This window comes from Triturus cristatus, chromosome 8 (assembly GCF_964204655.1).
Source record: "Triturus cristatus chromosome 8, aTriCri1.1, whole genome shotgun sequence".
NCBI lineage: Eukaryota > Metazoa > Chordata > Amphibia > Caudata > Salamandridae > Triturus > Triturus cristatus.
Window position 1 is genome coordinate 1130738199 of NC_140591.1, and position 18303 is coordinate 1130756501.

General features: G+C 42.8%; 1 long non-coding RNA gene across 1 annotated transcript; it reads right to left on the minus strand.

Moving 5' to 3' along the window:
• Positions 1–499: 499 nt before the first annotated feature.
• LOC146805501 (uncharacterized) lies at positions 500–15201 on the minus strand. The gene is made up of 4 exons (XR_014967850.1): positions 14512–15201; positions 9960–11856; positions 5408–7304; positions 500–2752 (listed from the first exon to the last, which is right to left on the minus strand). It is a non-coding gene; the product is annotated as an uncharacterized LOC146805501 (long non-coding RNA).
• Between the last annotated feature and the right edge of the window lie 3102 nt (positions 15202–18303).

Consider the following 18303-nt stretch of genomic DNA (forward strand, 5'->3'; position numbering starts at 1 on the left):
AGGAGTCCCATGCTTCAGAGTTATGCTCTGACATTTTACATTCACTTTGCAACTGAAAACATTTTATATGCATTCCTTAACAAACACTTGAAAGGGAGCCAGCCCTTTCTGCCTCAAGTAGTAAGCTATTTATAAGCACTTTTTACAAAACACACTTAAACACACACACACACCAATTCTAACTCAGCACAATTAGCTCACTTCACGAGCCAGCACATCATATGGGCTACCCCCATGCAAATAAATCAATTGATATCTAAGAGTCTGCTTTCAATTAAAAAAAAACCATATATCTTCCCCTTTTAAATCAATGTTCAAATCCTGCAACCGACTACGCCAAAATGTTTTGAATGTGGCTTCTCACCAATAAGCCACACCCAATCCCTGCACTCCCACCTGGGAGGCAAATATACTACTGCACCTTTTGAATAATATACACTTTTGAGCATGTCTTACCACTCCTGGCACAGCAAGACTGCAACACAAAACAAACAGCACCTTTTGAAAAGGGGTTTTATTTAACAAAATGCAAAGACTCTATCACTTTTAGAATAAGGCTTGGGATTTATTACATCATACTCTCTAAGCAAAGGCTATCTCAGATACCAAATGCATAAGATTCAAATATATGTAGCAAACTTATAATCTAAAGGCACGAATCAATAACTGAGCAAACTATAATACTGATTAATAAACAAGCAATAACTGATATAAGATAAGGTACACTGGACGTCCTGCAAGAGATCAGAAAGATATACATATATAGAGAGCAGAGGAGTACTCTGGATGTGCACCTCCCACACCACAAAGAAAACAGCTCCAATGATCAAAGAACCACACAACTCAATACATCACCTGGTGCATACACTGCCCACTTCTGACTGGGGGAATTACAGCCGGGGATCAGAGCTCAGCAAGCCAGGGTTCAATCCGAGATAGACACGTCTGCCCTCGCTTGGAATCCAAACTCCCAGTTTCTCAGCCTGCAACCCTCAGCTATAAACACACTAGAAGATTCGTGAAAGACCTCCTCCCACCGCCAGAGGAATTTTACCAGAACTGGCCAAGTTCCAAGCAAGCATCTCCATGGCAGTAAGGAGCTCTCAAGTCTCTTCCTCCATTCGCACTTCTTCCAGCCTCTGTCTTGACGAAGCTCTCACAAGGCCTTCCACAGTACACTAAACAAAAACAATCGCTCACGAAAACACCAAGACCTTGAATGTGAATAACCCAAACAACTTGCAAGCACGGCTGTGCACGCAGCAGCAAGGCAGAGTCAGACATGAGGCCCTGTCAAAGGCAATAGTCCGCACCTATAATTCTCATTCACACCACTTACAAGCACCACTGTGCACACAGAAAAGTTTGAAGCAAGGTAAAGACAGAAGGCAGAATGACATTAGACTACGTCAAAGCCAATAGGTCAAAGTCATAATTCACCTAACCCAAATAACATTATACACTTAATCCCTCAGTATACAACATTGAGCACATGTGTGCACCACCACCCACAAGACTGCACCTCAACATCCCATACCTTCTATTCTTGGAAAGACTATTCCACTAAAAGACAGAAGAAAAGCAGGCATATGCAAACCCATCCTACATTAAGGCTAAGGTAACATACCACACTTAAGTCAGTACAAAATGGTGGTGGTTGAGGGTCATCATAGGGTGTCAGACCACAAAAGTGGCTGATTCACTACATTGCACCCCATGACCCTTGATCATCACCATTCACGTATGTCAAAACCAAAATCTAGCAAATACATAACTGAAAAACAAAACTATCATTAAAGCACTGCATATCTCAATTGAAAGCAAAACCATTTAAAACCACATTTCTAAATTAAAAGTCACAACTACTAAAAAACACATGTTGAAACAGCAACTCATGTGTTGAAGTGGCTACACAAAAATACATAATTCAAAACAAATCATGACTAAAAATCAACTATGATCGAAATGCTCCATTGCAAAACTGAAAAACTCATCAAAAGTATATGATAATCACTTTAGAGCAAATAAAGTCTGCATTCTCTAAATACATGTAAAAGCAATAACTCAGGTGCATCTAGAAATAGCTCATAGATATCTGGATACATGTTTAAATGAATACACAAAATAAATGAATCAAGCTTTTGAATGCTCCTAATGCCTCTAATGGTTAAACTGGAAACTCTACTGCCAAACTCATATATTGTAGCAACAGCTACAGGTTATAACTGTTCACTAACTCAGAAAATATCTACGCCGATCGCAGCAAAGCGTCTCTATTGGTCTCCATTCCTAAAAACAAAAACAGTCCTTCTGTGTGAAAAAACACACAGCCGTCTTCCATCGCATCTGAACTTCACGTTGATAAAACAGTACTGGCAAAGCACATCATGTAGTTCCTTCTTTTGTGTTGTCTTCACGTCACACAAGCAGTCACCCTGTGTGAAAGACACACAGCCTTCATGCATATAAAGTTGGCCTCGCGTGAAGGAAACAGTTCCACACTTTGCTGATCCCTTTTTTCTTGGAAAGAAGCAGTCCATCATGCTCTCTGGTATATATCAGCAGCTGTATCTCCTTGACAAGGGAGGACCCCATCCAGTCTGGATAGCCACAGGCATCAGCCGCCACCGTCTGGTCTGGCGATCACTCCAGGCTTGGGGGGGGGAAGGGGAGGGAAGGGAAGGGGGGAGAGGGAGGGCCCCACTCACACGGGAGAAGGGAGTCCCACTCACACGCGGAGAACTGGGCGAATCTGAAAAAGAAACAAGCATCACTCTTCTTGCAAAAAACATTTTTCAAAAGTACACTTCTTCCGTCTTGCATTTCTAAAAATACAATATTTTAATTTCTGTCTACATAGGTCTCCTCCAGCTCTGGGGAATTGTCTAAGAATACTACCAACGCTTTAGCCTGTGAATTCTTGGTAAAATCCCTCTTTTTCTATACACAGCAAGAAGGGCTGGGGCAGTCTCCTTCTCTCACTTCTCTCACTGCACCCCTCACAGGTGCTGCCCCCCTTCACAATTCTCTGCGGACACCAGATGGCCCCTCGCCAAACATTACAAGCAGAGACGTCTCTGCTGTCTCTGCTGTCTCTAGCTCGCACCTTATCTCTTCAAGGTCAGCGTGCTCTGAACTCCTGCTGCCAACTTTCGTCTGTACCCATCTGCTCTGCGACTCTCCTCAGGAGGGGGGGGGGGGGAGAGAGAGCCTGCGCCTTTGCAAGCCTCCCAGACATCTATCTCCAAGAAGCTGTCTCTGTCTACTGGGGAGAGGAGCTGAGATGACCCCTCCCGTAGGAATTCCTCCTCAGACTTCACAGAAAGCCTGAGCTCTGCTCAGCGTTGCTGGATGATCTCACTGCAAGCCTCCCAAACATCAATCTGAAAGACGCTTTCAAATGACCCACTTCCAGAACAACTCTTTACATGTCTGAGAGGAAAAACAGCTTTAACCTTTTCTTACCTCCAGGAAGACTTCACATTCTTTAATCTGAAAATGCTCCCCCATTCTGTCTAACTAATTCAAGCAAATTCTTAACTGTCATCAGTCTATCACCTCATGAGAAAAAAAAACTAAACTGCTCTTGACATATCAAAAAGAAAAAAAGCATTGGCAATATCAAAAGTCACATATCAAGTCCCATGCTACTTCTGTAACAATATCTGGGACAGCATCAGTCAAAGAAGGTATATTTGCACACAGGCTACACAATTAGGGTCACCACCTCAGTCTGTCAAGCCCTGCATGATCTCACTGATCCCTTCACGCCCATCAGGCATTCTGTACTGTTTCAAATTAATTTCCTTTGTAACATAGGGCACCTTCACTGGGAAATCTTGTGTTTCAAACTCCACTTCAGGACTTTCTATCAAATCCTGTGCAAACTGTTTTTCAGTCTGTACATGCCACTTAATAACCATTGCAATCTCCCATAGGCAAACCACATTTTCTCTAACTCTGTTCTGTCCAGTATCTGTTGGTGCGCAAAAGCACAACATTTGTCCAGCATCTGAATTTAAAAGTGACCTGTTATTTCCCTGCACTTTCCTGTAACTAAAAAGGGCACATTGCTCTTGAATTAACTCACCAAATAAATGTTCATGTTTATGAAGTGACCACATATCAGACTTATTGTACACAATCTGCTGTTCACATTCAAAATCATATTGTTGCATTTCTCTTTCGAAGCAAAATGTATCATTCACTGTCATATCTAATTTATGTCCGCAACCGGTGATCGTTAAGCCTAAAACGTTAGTCTGTTCACTTTCCTGCACCTTCCTTCCTGGCACATCTGATTCATTCTGGCAGGTCAAAGTAAACAGCTTCACAGCCTGGTACACGTTTAATTCTGTCTTTAAAGATATATTTTCAAACTGGGCATCAACTAGCTCTGTTTTCAACTCACTACGTTCTTTTAGCAAATGCTCACATGTTTGATGCATATTAACCAACACATTTAAAATAACACCGCTGTCTCTGTCTAAAATATCATAAATCTCCTGCTGATTAACATCCTTCATTGCAACTCCGGAGTCTTTAAACTCGAAGGAGTCCCATGCTTCAGAGTTATGCTCTGACATTTTACATTCACTTTGCAACTGAAAACATTTTATATGCATTCCTTAACAAACACTTGAAAGGGAGCCAGCCCTTTCTGCCTCAAGTAGTAAGCTATTTATAAGCACTTTTTACAAAACACACTTAAACACACACACACACCAATTCTAACTCAGCACAATTAGCTCACTTCACGAGCCAGCACATCATATGGGCTACCCCCATGCAAATAAATCAATTGATATCTAAGAGTCTGCTTTCAATTAAAAAAAAACCATATATCTTCCCCTTTTAAATCAATGTTCAAATCCTGCAACCGACTACGCCAAAATGTTTTGAATGTGGCTTCTCACCAATAAGCCACACCCAATCCCTGCACTCCCACCTGGGAGGCAAATATACTACTGCACCTTTTGAATAATATACACTTTTGAGCATGTCTTACCACTCCTGGCACAGCAAGACTGCAACACAAAACAAACAGCACCTTTTGAAAAGGGGTTTTATTTAACAAAATGCAAAGACTCTATCACTTTTAGAATAAGGCTTGGGATTTATTACATCATACTCTCTAAGCAAAGGCTATCTCAGATACCAAATGCATAAGATTCAAATATATGTAGCAAACTTATAATCTAAAGGCACGAATCAATAACTGAGCAAACTATAATACTGATTAATAAACAAGCAATAACTGATATAAGATAAGGTACACTGGACGTCCTGCAAGAGATCAGAAAGATATACATATATAGAGAGCAGAGGAGTACTCTGGATGTGCACCTCCCACACCACAAAGAAAACAGCTCCAATGATCAAAGAACCACACAACTCAATACATCACCTGGTGCATACACTGCCCACTTCTGACTGGGGGAATTACAGCCGGGGATCAGAGCTCAGCAAGCCAGGGTTCAATCCGAGATAGACACGTCTGCCCTCGCTTGGAATCCAAACTCCCAGTTTCTCAGCCTGCAACCCTCAGCTATAAACACACTAGAAGATTCGTGAAAGACCTCCTCCCACCGCCAGAGGAATTTTACCAGAACTGGCCAAGTTCCAAGCAAGCATCTCCATGGCAGTAAGGAGCTCTCAAGTCTCTTCCTCCATTCGCACTTCTTCCAGCCTCTGTCTTGACGAAGCTCTCACAAGGCCTTCCACAGTACACTAAACAAAAACAATCGCTCACGAAAACACCAAGACCTTGAATGTGAATAACCCAAACAACTTGCAAGCACGGCTGTGCACGCAGCAGCAAGGCAGAGTCAGACATGAGGCCCTGTCAAAGGCAATAGTCCGCACCTATAATTCTCATTCACACCACTTACAAGCACCACTGTGCACACAGAAAAGTTTGAAGCAAGGTAAAGACAGAAGGCAGAATGACATTAGACTACGTCAAAGCCAATAGGTCAAAGTCATAATTCACCTAACCCAAATAACATTATACACTTAATCCCTCAGTATACAACATTGAGCACATGTGTGCACCACCACCCACAAGACTGCACCTCAACATCCCATACCTTCTATTCTTGGAAAGACTATTCCACTAAAAGACAGAAGAAAAGCAGGCATATGCAAACCCATCCTACATTAAGGCTAAGGTAACATACCACACTTAAGTCAGTACAAAATGGTGGTGGTTGAGGGTCATCATAGGGTGTCAGACCACAAAAGTGGCTGATTCACTACATTGCACCCCATGACCCTTGATCATCACCATTCACGTATGTCAAAACCAAAATCTAGCAAATACATAACTGAAAAACAAAACTATCATTAAAGCACTGCATATCTCAATTGAAAGCAAAACCATTTAAAACCACATTTCTAAATTAAAAGTCACAACTACTAAAAAACACATGTTGAAACAGCAACTCATGTGTTGAAGTGGCTACACAAAAATACATAATTCAAAACAAATCATGACTAAAAATCAACTATGATCGAAATGCTCCATTGCAAAACTGAAAAACTCATCAAAAGTATATGATAATCACTTTAGAGCAAATAAAGTCTGCATTCTCTAAATACATGTAAAAGCAATAACTCAGGTGCATCTAGAAATAGCTCATAGATATCTGGATACATGTTTAAATGAATACACAAAATAAATGAATCAAGCTTTTGAATGCTCCTAATGCCTCTAATGGTTAAACTGGAAACTCTACTGCCAAACTCATATATTGTAGCAACAGCTACAGGTTATAACTGTTCACTAACTCAGAAAATATCTACGCCGATCGCAGCAAAGCGTCTCTATTGGTCTCCATTCCTAAAAACAAAAACAGTCCTTCTGTGTGAAAAAACACACAGCCGTCTTCCATCGCATCTGAACTTCACGTTGATAAAACAGTACTGGCAAAGCACATCATGTAGTTCCTTCTTTTGTGTTGTCTTCACGTCACACAAGCAGTCACCCTGTGTGAAAGACACACAGCCTTCATGCATATAAAGTTGGCCTCGCGTGAAGGAAACAGTTCCACACTTTGCTGATCCCTTTTTTCTTGGAAAGAAGCAGTCCATCATGCTCTCTGGTATATATCAGCAGCTGTATCTCCTTGACAAGGGAGGACCCCATCCAGTCTGGATAGCCACAGGCATCAGCCGCCACCGTCTGGTCTGGCGATCACTCCAGGCTTGGGGGGGGGAAGGGGAGGGAAGGGAAGGGGGGAGAGGGAGGGCCCCACTCACACGGGAGAAGGGAGTCCCACTCACACGCGGAGAACTGGGCGAATCTGAAAAAGAAACAAGCATCACTCTTCTTGCAAAAAACATTTTTCAAAAGTACACTTCTTCCGTCTTGCATTTCTAAAAATACAATATTTTAATTTCTGTCTACATAGGTCTCCTCCAGCTCTGGGGAATTGTCTAAGAATACTACCAACGCTTTAGCCTGTGAATTCTTGGTAAAATCCCTCTTTTTCTATACACAGCAAGAAGGGCTGGGGCAGTCTCCTTCTCTCACTTCTCTCACTGCACCCCTCACAGGTGCTGCCCCCCTTCACAATTCTCTGCGGACACCAGATGGCCCCTCGCCAAACATTACAAGCAGAGACGTCTCTGCTGTCTCTGCTGTCTCTAGCTCGCACCTTATCTCTTCAAGGTCAGCGTGCTCTGAACTCCTGCTGCCAACTTTCGTCTGTACCCATCTGCTCTGCGACTCTCCTCAGGAGGGGGGGGGGGGGAGAGAGAGCCTGCGCCTTTGCAAGCCTCCCAGACATCTATCTCCAAGAAGCTGTCTCTGTCTACTGGGGAGAGGAGCTGAGATGACCCCTCCCGTAGGAATTCCTCCTCAGACTTCACAGAAAGCCTGAGCTCTGCTCAGCGTTGCTGGATGATCTCACTGCAAGCCTCCCAAACATCAATCTGAAAGACGCTTTCAAATGACCCACTTCCAGAACAACTCTTTACATGTCTGAGAGGAAAAACAGCTTTAACCTTTTCTTACCTCCAGGAAGACTTCACATTCTTTAATCTGAAAATGCTCCCCCATTCTGTCTAACTAATTCAAGCAAATTCTTAACTGTCATCAGTCTATCACCTCATGAGAAAAAAAAACTAAACTGCTCTTGACATATCAAAAAGAAAAAAAGCATTGGCAATATCAAAAGTCACATATCAAGTCCCATGCTACTTCTGTAACAATATCTGGGACAGCATCAGTCAAAGAAGGTATATTTGCACACAGGCTACACAATTAGGGTCACCACCTCAGTCTGTCAAGCCCTGCATGATCTCACTGATCCCTTCACGCCCATCAGGCATTCTGTACTGTTTCAAATTAATTTCCTTTGTAACATAGGGCACCTTCACTGGGAAATCTTGTGTTTCAAACTCCACTTCAGGACTTTCTATCAAATCCTGTGCAAACTGTTTTTCAGTCTGTACATGCCACTTAATAACCATTGCAATCTCCCATAGGCAAACCACATTTTCTCTAACTCTGTTCTGTCCAGTATCTGTTGGTGCGCAAAAGCACAACATTTGTCCAGCATCTGAATTTAAAAGTGACCTGTTATTTCCCTGCACTTTCCTGTAACTAAAAAGGGCACATTGCTCTTGAATTAACTCACCAAATAAATGTTCATGTTTATGAAGTGACCACATATCAGACTTATTGTACACAATCTGCTGTTCACATTCAAAATCATATTGTTGCATTTCTCTTTCGAAGCAAAATGTATCATTCACTGTCATGTCTAATTTATGTCCGCAACCGGTGATCGTTAAGCCTAAAACGTTAGTCTGTTCACTTTCCTGCACCTTCCTTCCTGGCACATCTGATTCATTCTGGCAGGTCAAAGTAAACAGCTTCACAGCCTGGTACACGTTTAATTCTGTCTTTAAAGATATATTTTCAAACTGGGCATCAACTAGCTCTGTTTTCAACTCACTACGTTCTTTTAGCAAATGCTCACATGTTTGATGCATATTAACCAACACATTTAAAATAACACCGCTGTCTCTGTCTAAAATATCATAAATCTCCTGCTGATTAACATCCTTCATTGCAACTCCGGAGTCTTTAAACTCGAAGGAGTCCCATGCTTCAGAGTTATGCTCTGACATTTTACATTCACTTTGCAACTGAAAACATTTTATATGCATTCCTTAACAAACACTTGAAAGGGAGCCAGCCCTTTCTGCCTCAAGTAGTAAGCTATTTATAAGCACTTTTTACAAAACACACTTAAACACACACACACACCAATTCTAACTCAGCACAATTAGCTCACTTCACGAGCCAGCACATCATATGGGCTACCCCCATGCAAATAAATCAATTGATATCTAAGAGTCTGCTTTCAATTAAAAAAAAACCATATATCTTCCCCTTTTAAATCAATGTTCAAATCCTGCAACCGACTACGCCAAAATGTTTTGAATGTGGCTTCTCACCAATAAGCCACACCCAATCCCTGCACTCCCACCTGGGAGGCAAATATACTACTGCACCTTTTGAATAATATACACTTTTGAGCATGTCTTACCACTCCTGGCACAGCAAGACTGCAACACAAAACAAACAGCACCTTTTGAAAAGGGGTTTTATTTAACAAAATGCAAAGACTCTATCACTTTTAGAATAAGGCTTGGGATTTATTACATCATACTCTCTAAGCAAAGGCTATCTCAGATACCAAATGCATAAGATTCAAATATATGTAGCAAACTTATAATCTAAAGGCACGAATCAATAACTGAGCAAACTATAATACTGATTAATAAACAAGCAATAACTGATATAAGATAAGGTACACTGGACGTCCTGCAAGAGATCAGAAAGATATACATATATAGAGAGCAGAGGAGTACTCTGGATGTGCACCTCCCACACCACAAAGAAAACAGCTCCAATGATCAAAGAACCACACAACTCAATACATCACCTGGTGCATACACTGCCCACTTCTGACTGGGGGAATTACAGCCGGGGATCAGAGCTCAGCAAGCCAGGGTTCAATCCGAGATAGACACGTCTGCCCTCGCTTGGAATCCAAACTCCCAGTTTCTCAGCCTGCAACCCTCAGCTATAAACACACTAGAAGATTCGTGAAAGACCTCCTCCCACCGCCAGAGGAATTTTACCAGAACTGGCCAAGTTCCAAGCAAGCATCTCCATGGCAGTAAGGAGCTCTCAAGTCTCTTCCTCCATTCGCACTTCTTCCAGCCTCTGTCTTGACGAAGCTCTCACAAGGCCTTCCACAGTACACTAAACAAAAACAATCGCTCACGAAAACACCAAGACCTTGAATGTGAATAACCCAAACAACTTGCAAGCACGGCTGTGCACGCAGCAGCAAGGCAGAGTCAGACATGAGGCCCTGTCAAAGGCAATAGTCCGCACCTATAATTCTCATTCACACCACTTACAAGCACCACTGTGCACACAGAAAAGTTTGAAGCAAGGTAAAGACAGAAGGCAGAATGACATTAGACTACGTCAAAGCCAATAGGTCAAAGTCATAATTCACCTAACCCAAATAACATTATACACTTAATCCCTCAGTATACAACATTGAGCACATGTGTGCACCACCACCCACAAGACTGCACCTCAACATCCCATACCTTCTATTCTTGGAAAGACTATTCCACTAAAAGACAGAAGAAAAGCAGGCATATGCAAACCCATCCTACATTAAGGCTAAGGTAACATACCACACTTAAGTCAGTACAAAATGGTGGTGGTTGAGGGTCATCATAGGGTGTCAGACCACAAAAGTGGCTGATTCACTACATTGCACCCCATGACCCTTGATCATCACCATTCACGTATGTCAAAACCAAAATCTAGCAAATACATAACTGAAAAACAAAACTATCATTAAAGCACTGCATATCTCAATTGAAAGCAAAACCATTTAAAACCACATTTCTAAATTAAAAGTCACAACTACTAAAAAACACATGTTGAAACAGCAACTCATGTGTTGAAGTGGCTACACAAAAATACATAATTCAAAACAAATCATGACTAAAAATCAACTATGATCGAAATGCTCCATTGCAAAACTGAAAAACTCATCAAAAGTATATGATAATCACTTTAGAGCAAATAAAGTCTGCATTCTCTAAATACATGTAAAAGCAATAACTCAGGTGCATCTAGAAATAGCTCATAGATATCTGGATACATGTTTAAATGAATACACAAAATAAATGAATCAAGCTTTTGAATGCTCCTAATGCCTCTAATGGTTAAACTGGAAACTCTACTGCCAAACTCATATATTGTAGCAACAGCTACAGGTTATAACTGTTCACTAACTCAGAAAATATCTACGCCGATCGCAGCAAAGCGTCTCTATTGGTCTCCATTCCTAAAAACAAAAACAGTCCTTCTGTGTGAAAAAACACACAGCCGTCTTCCATCGCATCTGAACTTCACGTTGATAAAACAGTACTGGCAAAGCACATCATGTAGTTCCTTCTTTTGTGTTGTCTTCACGTCACACAAGCAGTCACCCTGTGTGAAAGACACACAGCCTTCATGCATATAAAGTTGGCCTCGCGTGAAGGAAACAGTTCCACACTTTGCTGATCCCTTTTTTCTTGGAAAGAAGCAGTCCATCATGCTCTCTGGTATATATCAGCAGCTGTATCTCCTTGACAAGGGAGGACCCCATCCAGTCTGGATAGCCACAGGCATCAGCCGCCACCGTCTGGTCTGGCGATCACTCCAGGCTTGGGGGGGGGAAGGGGAGGGAAGGGAAGGGGGGAGAGGGAGGGCCCCACTCACACGGGAGAAGGGAGTCCCACTCACACGCGGAGAACTGGGCGAATCTGAAAAAGAAACAAGCATCACTCTTCTTGCAAAAAACATTTTTCAAAAGTACACTTCTTCCGTCTTGCATTTCTAAAAATACAATATTTTAATTTCTGTCTACATAGGTCTCCTCCAGCTCTGGGGAATTGTCTAAGAATACTACCAACGCTTTAGCCTGTGAATTCTTGGTAAAATCCCTCTTTTTCTATACACAGCAAGAAGGGCTGGGGCAGTCTCCTTCTCTCACTTCTCTCACTGCACCCCTCACAGGTGCTGCCCCCCTTCACAATTCTCTGCGGACACCAGATGGCCCCTCGCCAAACATTACAAGCAGAGACGTCTCTGCTGTCTCTGCTGTCTCTAGCTCGCACCTTATCTCTTCAAGGTCAGCGTGCTCTGAACTCCTGCTGCCAACTTTCGTCTGTACCCATCTGCTCTGCGACTCTCCTCAGGAGGGGGGGGGGGGGAGAGAGAGCCTGCGCCTTTGCAAGCCTCCCAGACATCTATCTCCAAGAAGCTGTCTCTGTCTACTGGGGAGAGGAGCTGAGATGACCCCTCCCGTAGGAATTCCTCCTCAGACTTCACAGAAAGCCTGAGCTCTGCTCAGCGTTGCTGGATGATCTCACTGCAAGCCTCCCAAACATCAATCTGAAAGACGCTTTCAAATGACCCACTTCCAGAACAACTCTTTACATGTCTGAGAGGAAAAACAGCTTTAACCTTTTCTTACCTCCAGGAAGACTTCACATTCTTTAATCTGAAAATGCTCCCCCATTCTGTCTAACTAATTCAAGCAAATTCTTAACTGTCATCAGTCTATCACCTCATGAGAAAAAAAAACTAAACTGCTCTTGACATATCAAAAAGAAAAAAAGCATTGGCAATATCAAAAGTCACATATCAAGTCCCATGCTACTTCTGTAACAATATCTGGGACAGCATCAGTCAAAGAAGGTATATTTGCACACAGGCTACACAATTAGGGTCACCACCTCAGTCTGTCAAGCCCTGCATGATCTCACTGATCCCTTCACGCCCATCAGGCATTCTGTACTGTTTCAAATTAATTTCCTTTGTAACATAGGGCACCTTCACTGGGAAATCTTGTGTTTCAAACTCCACTTCAGGACTTTCTATCAAATCCTGTGCAAACTGTTTTTCAGTCTGTACATGCCACTTAATAACCATTGCAATCTCCCATAGGCAAACCACATTTTCTCTAACTCTGTTCTGTCCAGTATCTGTTGGTGCGCAAAAGCACAACATTTGTCCAGCATCTGAATTTAAAAGTGACCTGTTATTTCCCTGCACTTTCCTGTAACTAAAAAGGGCACATTGCTCTTGAATTAACTCACCAAATAAATGTTCATGTTTATGAAGTGACCACATATCAGACTTATTGTACACAATCTGCTGTTCACATTCAAAATCATATTGTTGCATTTCTCTTTCGAAGCAAAATGTATCATTCACTGTCATGTCTAATTTATGTCCGCAACCGGTGATCGTTAAGCCTAAAACGTTAGTCTGTTCACTTTCCTGCACCTTCCTTCCTGGCACATCTGATTCATTCTGGCAGGTCAAAGTAAACAGCTTCACAGCCTGGTACACGTTTAATTCTGTCTTTAAAGATATATTTTCAAACTGGGCATCAACTAGCTCTGTTTTCAACTCACTACGTTCTTTTAGCAAATGCTCACATGTTTGATGCATATTAACCAACACATTTAAAATAACACCGCTGTCTCTGTCTAAAATATCATAAATCTCCTGCTGATTAACATCCTTCATTGCAACTCCGGAGTCTTTAAACTCGAAGGAGTCCCATGCTTCAGAGTTATGCTCTGACATTTTACATTCACTTTGCAACTGAAAACATTTTATATGCATTCCTTAACAAACACTTGAAAGGGAGCCAGCCCTTTCTGCCTCAAGTAGTAAGCTATTTATAAGCACTTTTTACAAAACACACTTAAACACACACACACACCAATTCTAACTCAGCACAATTAGCTCACTTCACGAGCCAGCACATCATATGGGCTACCCCCATGCAAATAAATCAATTGATATCTAAGAGTCTGCTTTCAATTAAAAAAAAACCATATATCTTCCCCTTTTAAATCAATGTTCAAATCCTGCAACCGACTACGCCAAAATGTTTTGAATGTGGCTTCTCACCAATAAGCCACACCCAATCCCTGCACTCCCACCTGGGAGGCAAATATACTACTGCACCTTTTGAATAATATACACTTTTGAGCATGTCTTACCACTCCTGGCACAGCAAGACTGCAACACAAAACAAACAGCACCTTTTGAAAAGGGGTTTTATTTAACAAAATGCAAAGACTCTATCACTTTTAGAATAAGGCTTGGGATTTATTACATCATACTCTCTAAGCAAAGGCTATCTCAGATACCAAATGCATAAGATTCAAATATATGTAGCAAACTTATAATCTAAAGGCACGAATCAATAACTGAGCAAACTATAATACTGATTAATAAACAAGCAATAACTGATATAAGATAAGGTACACTGGACGTCCTGCAAGAGATCAGAAAGATATACATATATAGAGAGCAGAGGAGTACTCTGGATGTGCACCTCCCACACCACAAAGAAAACAGCTCCAATGATCAAAGAACCACACAACTCAATACATCACCTGGTGCATACACTGCCCACTTCTGACTGGGGGAATTACAGCCGGGGATCAGAGCTCAGCAAGCCAGGGTTCAATCCGAGATAGACACGTCTGCCCTCGCTTGGAATCCAAACTCCCAGTTTCTCAGCCTGCAACCCTCAGCTATAAACACACTAGAAGATTCGTGAAAGACCTCCTCCCACCGCCAGAGGAATTTTACCAGAACTGGCCAAGTTCCAAGCAAGCATCTCCATGGCAGTAAGGAGCTCTCAAGTCTCTTCCTCCATTCGCACTTCTTCCAGCCTCTGTCTTGACGAAGCTCTCACAAGGCCTTCCACAGTACACTAAACAAAAACAATCGCTCACGAAAACACCAAGACCTTGAATGTGAATAACCCAAACAACTTGCAAGCACGGCTGTGCACGCAGCAGCAAGGCAGAGTCAGACATGAGGCCCTGTCAAAGGCAATAGTCCGCACCTATAATTCTCATTCACACCACTTACAAGCACCACTGTGCACACAGAAAAGTTTGAAGCAAGGTAAAGACAGAAGGCAGAATGACATTAGACTACGTCAAAGCCAATAGGTCAAAGTCATAATTCACCTAACCCAAATAACATTATACACTTAATCCCTCAGTATACAACATTGAGCACATGTGTGCACCACCACCCACAAGACTGCACCTCAACATCCCATACCTTCTATTCTTGGAAAGACTATTCCACTAAAAGAAAGAAGAAAAGCAGGCATATGCAAACCCATCCTACATTAAGGCTAAGGTAACATAACACACTTAAGTCAGTACAAAATGGTGGTGGTTGAGGGTCATCATAGGGTGTCAGACCACAAAAGTGGCTGATTCACTACACCGGCACCTAACACAAGAAGAGAAACCATCACTTCAGCATGGAACCTCAATCCAATCCTAGGACACTATCCATGCATCTCTTGTTCAGTATGCAATCTGACCAGAATTACTAAAACCATACAACTCCTTCCAAACTTCACATGGACATTACGCCAACATACGAACTGTAACACCACACATGCGATTTACATGATTGTCTGTCCCTGTGATCTGTGATACATAGGGATGACATGCCGCAAAATAAAACAGCGCATAAGTGAACACAAAAGCAATGTGAATTGCAAAAGATTAACCACCAAGATGAGCAGACATTATATAGAAAACAACCATAATGCCAGCGATCTTAATTGGGTAATTCTTGAAAGTTTACGTATTAAAACTAACAATGCCGAACGAGTCCTTTTTGAAAAGGAACAACGTTGGATTTATCGCCTTGAGACTGACAAAAGAGGTTTGAACGATAATATCCCTTGGCATACACTGGCATAAGGAAGCATGCAAACTGCAATCCATGTCTCTGACACACTTTGTTATGTTATGTTATGTTATAACTTTTTTGTATAGCGCACAGATGCCGCAGCAAAGTGGCGTCCTGGCGCTGAGGAGATGGTAAAACATAACGGAGAGAAAATACTAGTCACGATGAGCTGAAGAACCTAAGTAGTGGCAAACAGAAAGGTTTTCAGACATTTCCTGAAAGGAAAGAGGTTGGTGATAGAACGAAGCGAAGGGGGGAGGGTGTTCCAAAGTGAGGCAGCTAACACCGAAAAAGAACGTCCACCCATTCTAGCTCTTTTGAAGCGGGGAACAATTGCCAGATTTGATCCTGCAGAGCGAAGCGCTCTGTTCGGGAGATAAGGGGATATAGTCTGGGCAAGGATAGGAGGAGTAGACAGCTTTAGGATTTTAAAAGTAAGGCAAAGTGCCTTAAATTTGATCCTCTGTTCCACCGGGAGCCAGTGCAAATTTTGGATGGTTTGACGGGCAGAACAAAAGCGAGGCAAGCCAACCAGCATCCTGGCCGCCGCATTTTGGATACGCTGAAGGCGGAGAAGCTCAGCTTTGTTCAATCCCAATAGAAGTGAACTAGCATAGTCCAATCTACTTAGAATCATAGCCTGAACTATGATTTGCCTGGTGGTGGGGTCAAAAAATTTAAAAATAGGTCTGAGACACTGTAAGGTGCCAAAACAAATCCCGGCCAGTCTTTTGGTGTGGGGAATGTAGGACAACTTATTGTCGAACCACACCCCAAGATTCCTGACTTCATCAGCGGGCGCCGGAGCAGGGCCAAGCTCCGGAGGCCACCACTGGTTGCCCCAGAGGTCTGTGTTTTTTCCAAAGATTAAGACCTTGGTTTTTGAGGCATTTAGCTGCAACTTGTTGTCAGACATCCATTCCATGATCCCTCGCAAAGCGACCTGAAAGGCAGCAGCGTCCAATGCGGACTCACCATTAAGTGCCACCGCCAGCTGGGTGTCATCGGCGTAAGACACCATGGTGAGACCGTATCTCTGGGCAACCTCTGCCAGGGGTTGGACGTATAGATTAAACAAGGTCGGGCTGAGAGCCGACCCCTGAGGGACACCTTGCAGTATGGAACGAGAGGTGGAAACAAAAGGCGGTGTGGACACCTGAAAGGATCGGTCAGTAAGAAACGACCGAAACCAATCAAGTGCAGTCAGGCCAACCCCCGCATCAGAAAGCCGCTGAAGAAGGATGGAATGAGAGACGGTATCAAAGGCAGCGCTGAGATCCAACAGGATCAGCGCTACCGTTTGGTCTCTATCAAGCAGCTTTCTGATTTGTTCCACTACCGCAAGGAGAGCGGTCTCAGTGCTGTGATGTGCTCGAAACCCGTTTTGAGAGGGGTCGAGGATGTTAGCTTCCAACAAATGGGAAGACAGAACGTGGTTGGCATGAGATTCCGCTAATTTGGAGATCCAGGGGAGGAGGGAGATGGGACGGTAACTCTCAGGAAGGGAGGGGTCCAAGGAAGGTTTTTTCAAAATGGGTACAACGGTTGCCTGTTTCCATTTGACCGGAACACTTCCTGTTACAAAGGATAGATTAATAAGATCGAGGATCGCCGGATAACAGCACTCTTCGAGCTCTTGAAATTGTGTTGGGCGCAGAGGGTCCGTAGGCGAACCTGACCTAACTTTCCTAGTTAGTTCTTTAAACTCCTCTGGGTTGGGGCCACGAATGGAGAGAAGTTGTGGGGTGGTAAGAAGCTTGGTACTAGGCTGACATAGAGCCCGAGATTCTTGGGAAAAAGATCTATAAATTGCCTCAACTTTTTCTACAAAGAAAGTGGCTATTTTTTCGCATTGATTCAATGTAGCTTTGACAGGAGCCGCAATCTGTTTACTGGTTAGCTCCTTACAGATTTGAAAAATGATCTTGGTCGGATTTGGGCTATTTTTGATTTCCATCGCGTAATAGGCGGCTCTAGCTTTACAAATTGCCTGATGGTAGTGCCTCGTACAAGATCTGTAGGCTTTTTTGAGCTCAACATCATACCTTTTGCGCCAGGCACGCTCCGCTTTTTTACAGGCGGATTTGAGGATTCTGAGCGAGTCCGTGTACCAGGGGCTCGAGGGACTAGATCTGATTTTAGTCCACCTGGCAGGTATGAAAGAGTCAAGAGCTAACGTAAGCCATTCACAAAAACTATCGTAACTACAGGTAATATCTGTAGAAAAGGGAGCGCGGTGTGTCAAGAGGAACTGCTGAAATTCCTCTGATTGAAGCTTCTTCCAGGGGCGTTTAAAAACGCTTAGAGAAAAAGGTTCGAACACAGGGGACGATAAAGTGATATGACCTTGTACCAAGAAATGGTCTGTCCAGGCCATAGGTGTAGGAGCGCTAAGTAGAACATTCGGAATGTTCGTAAAAAAAGGGTCGAGTATATGCCCTCCGCTGTGAGTCCTTTGGTCG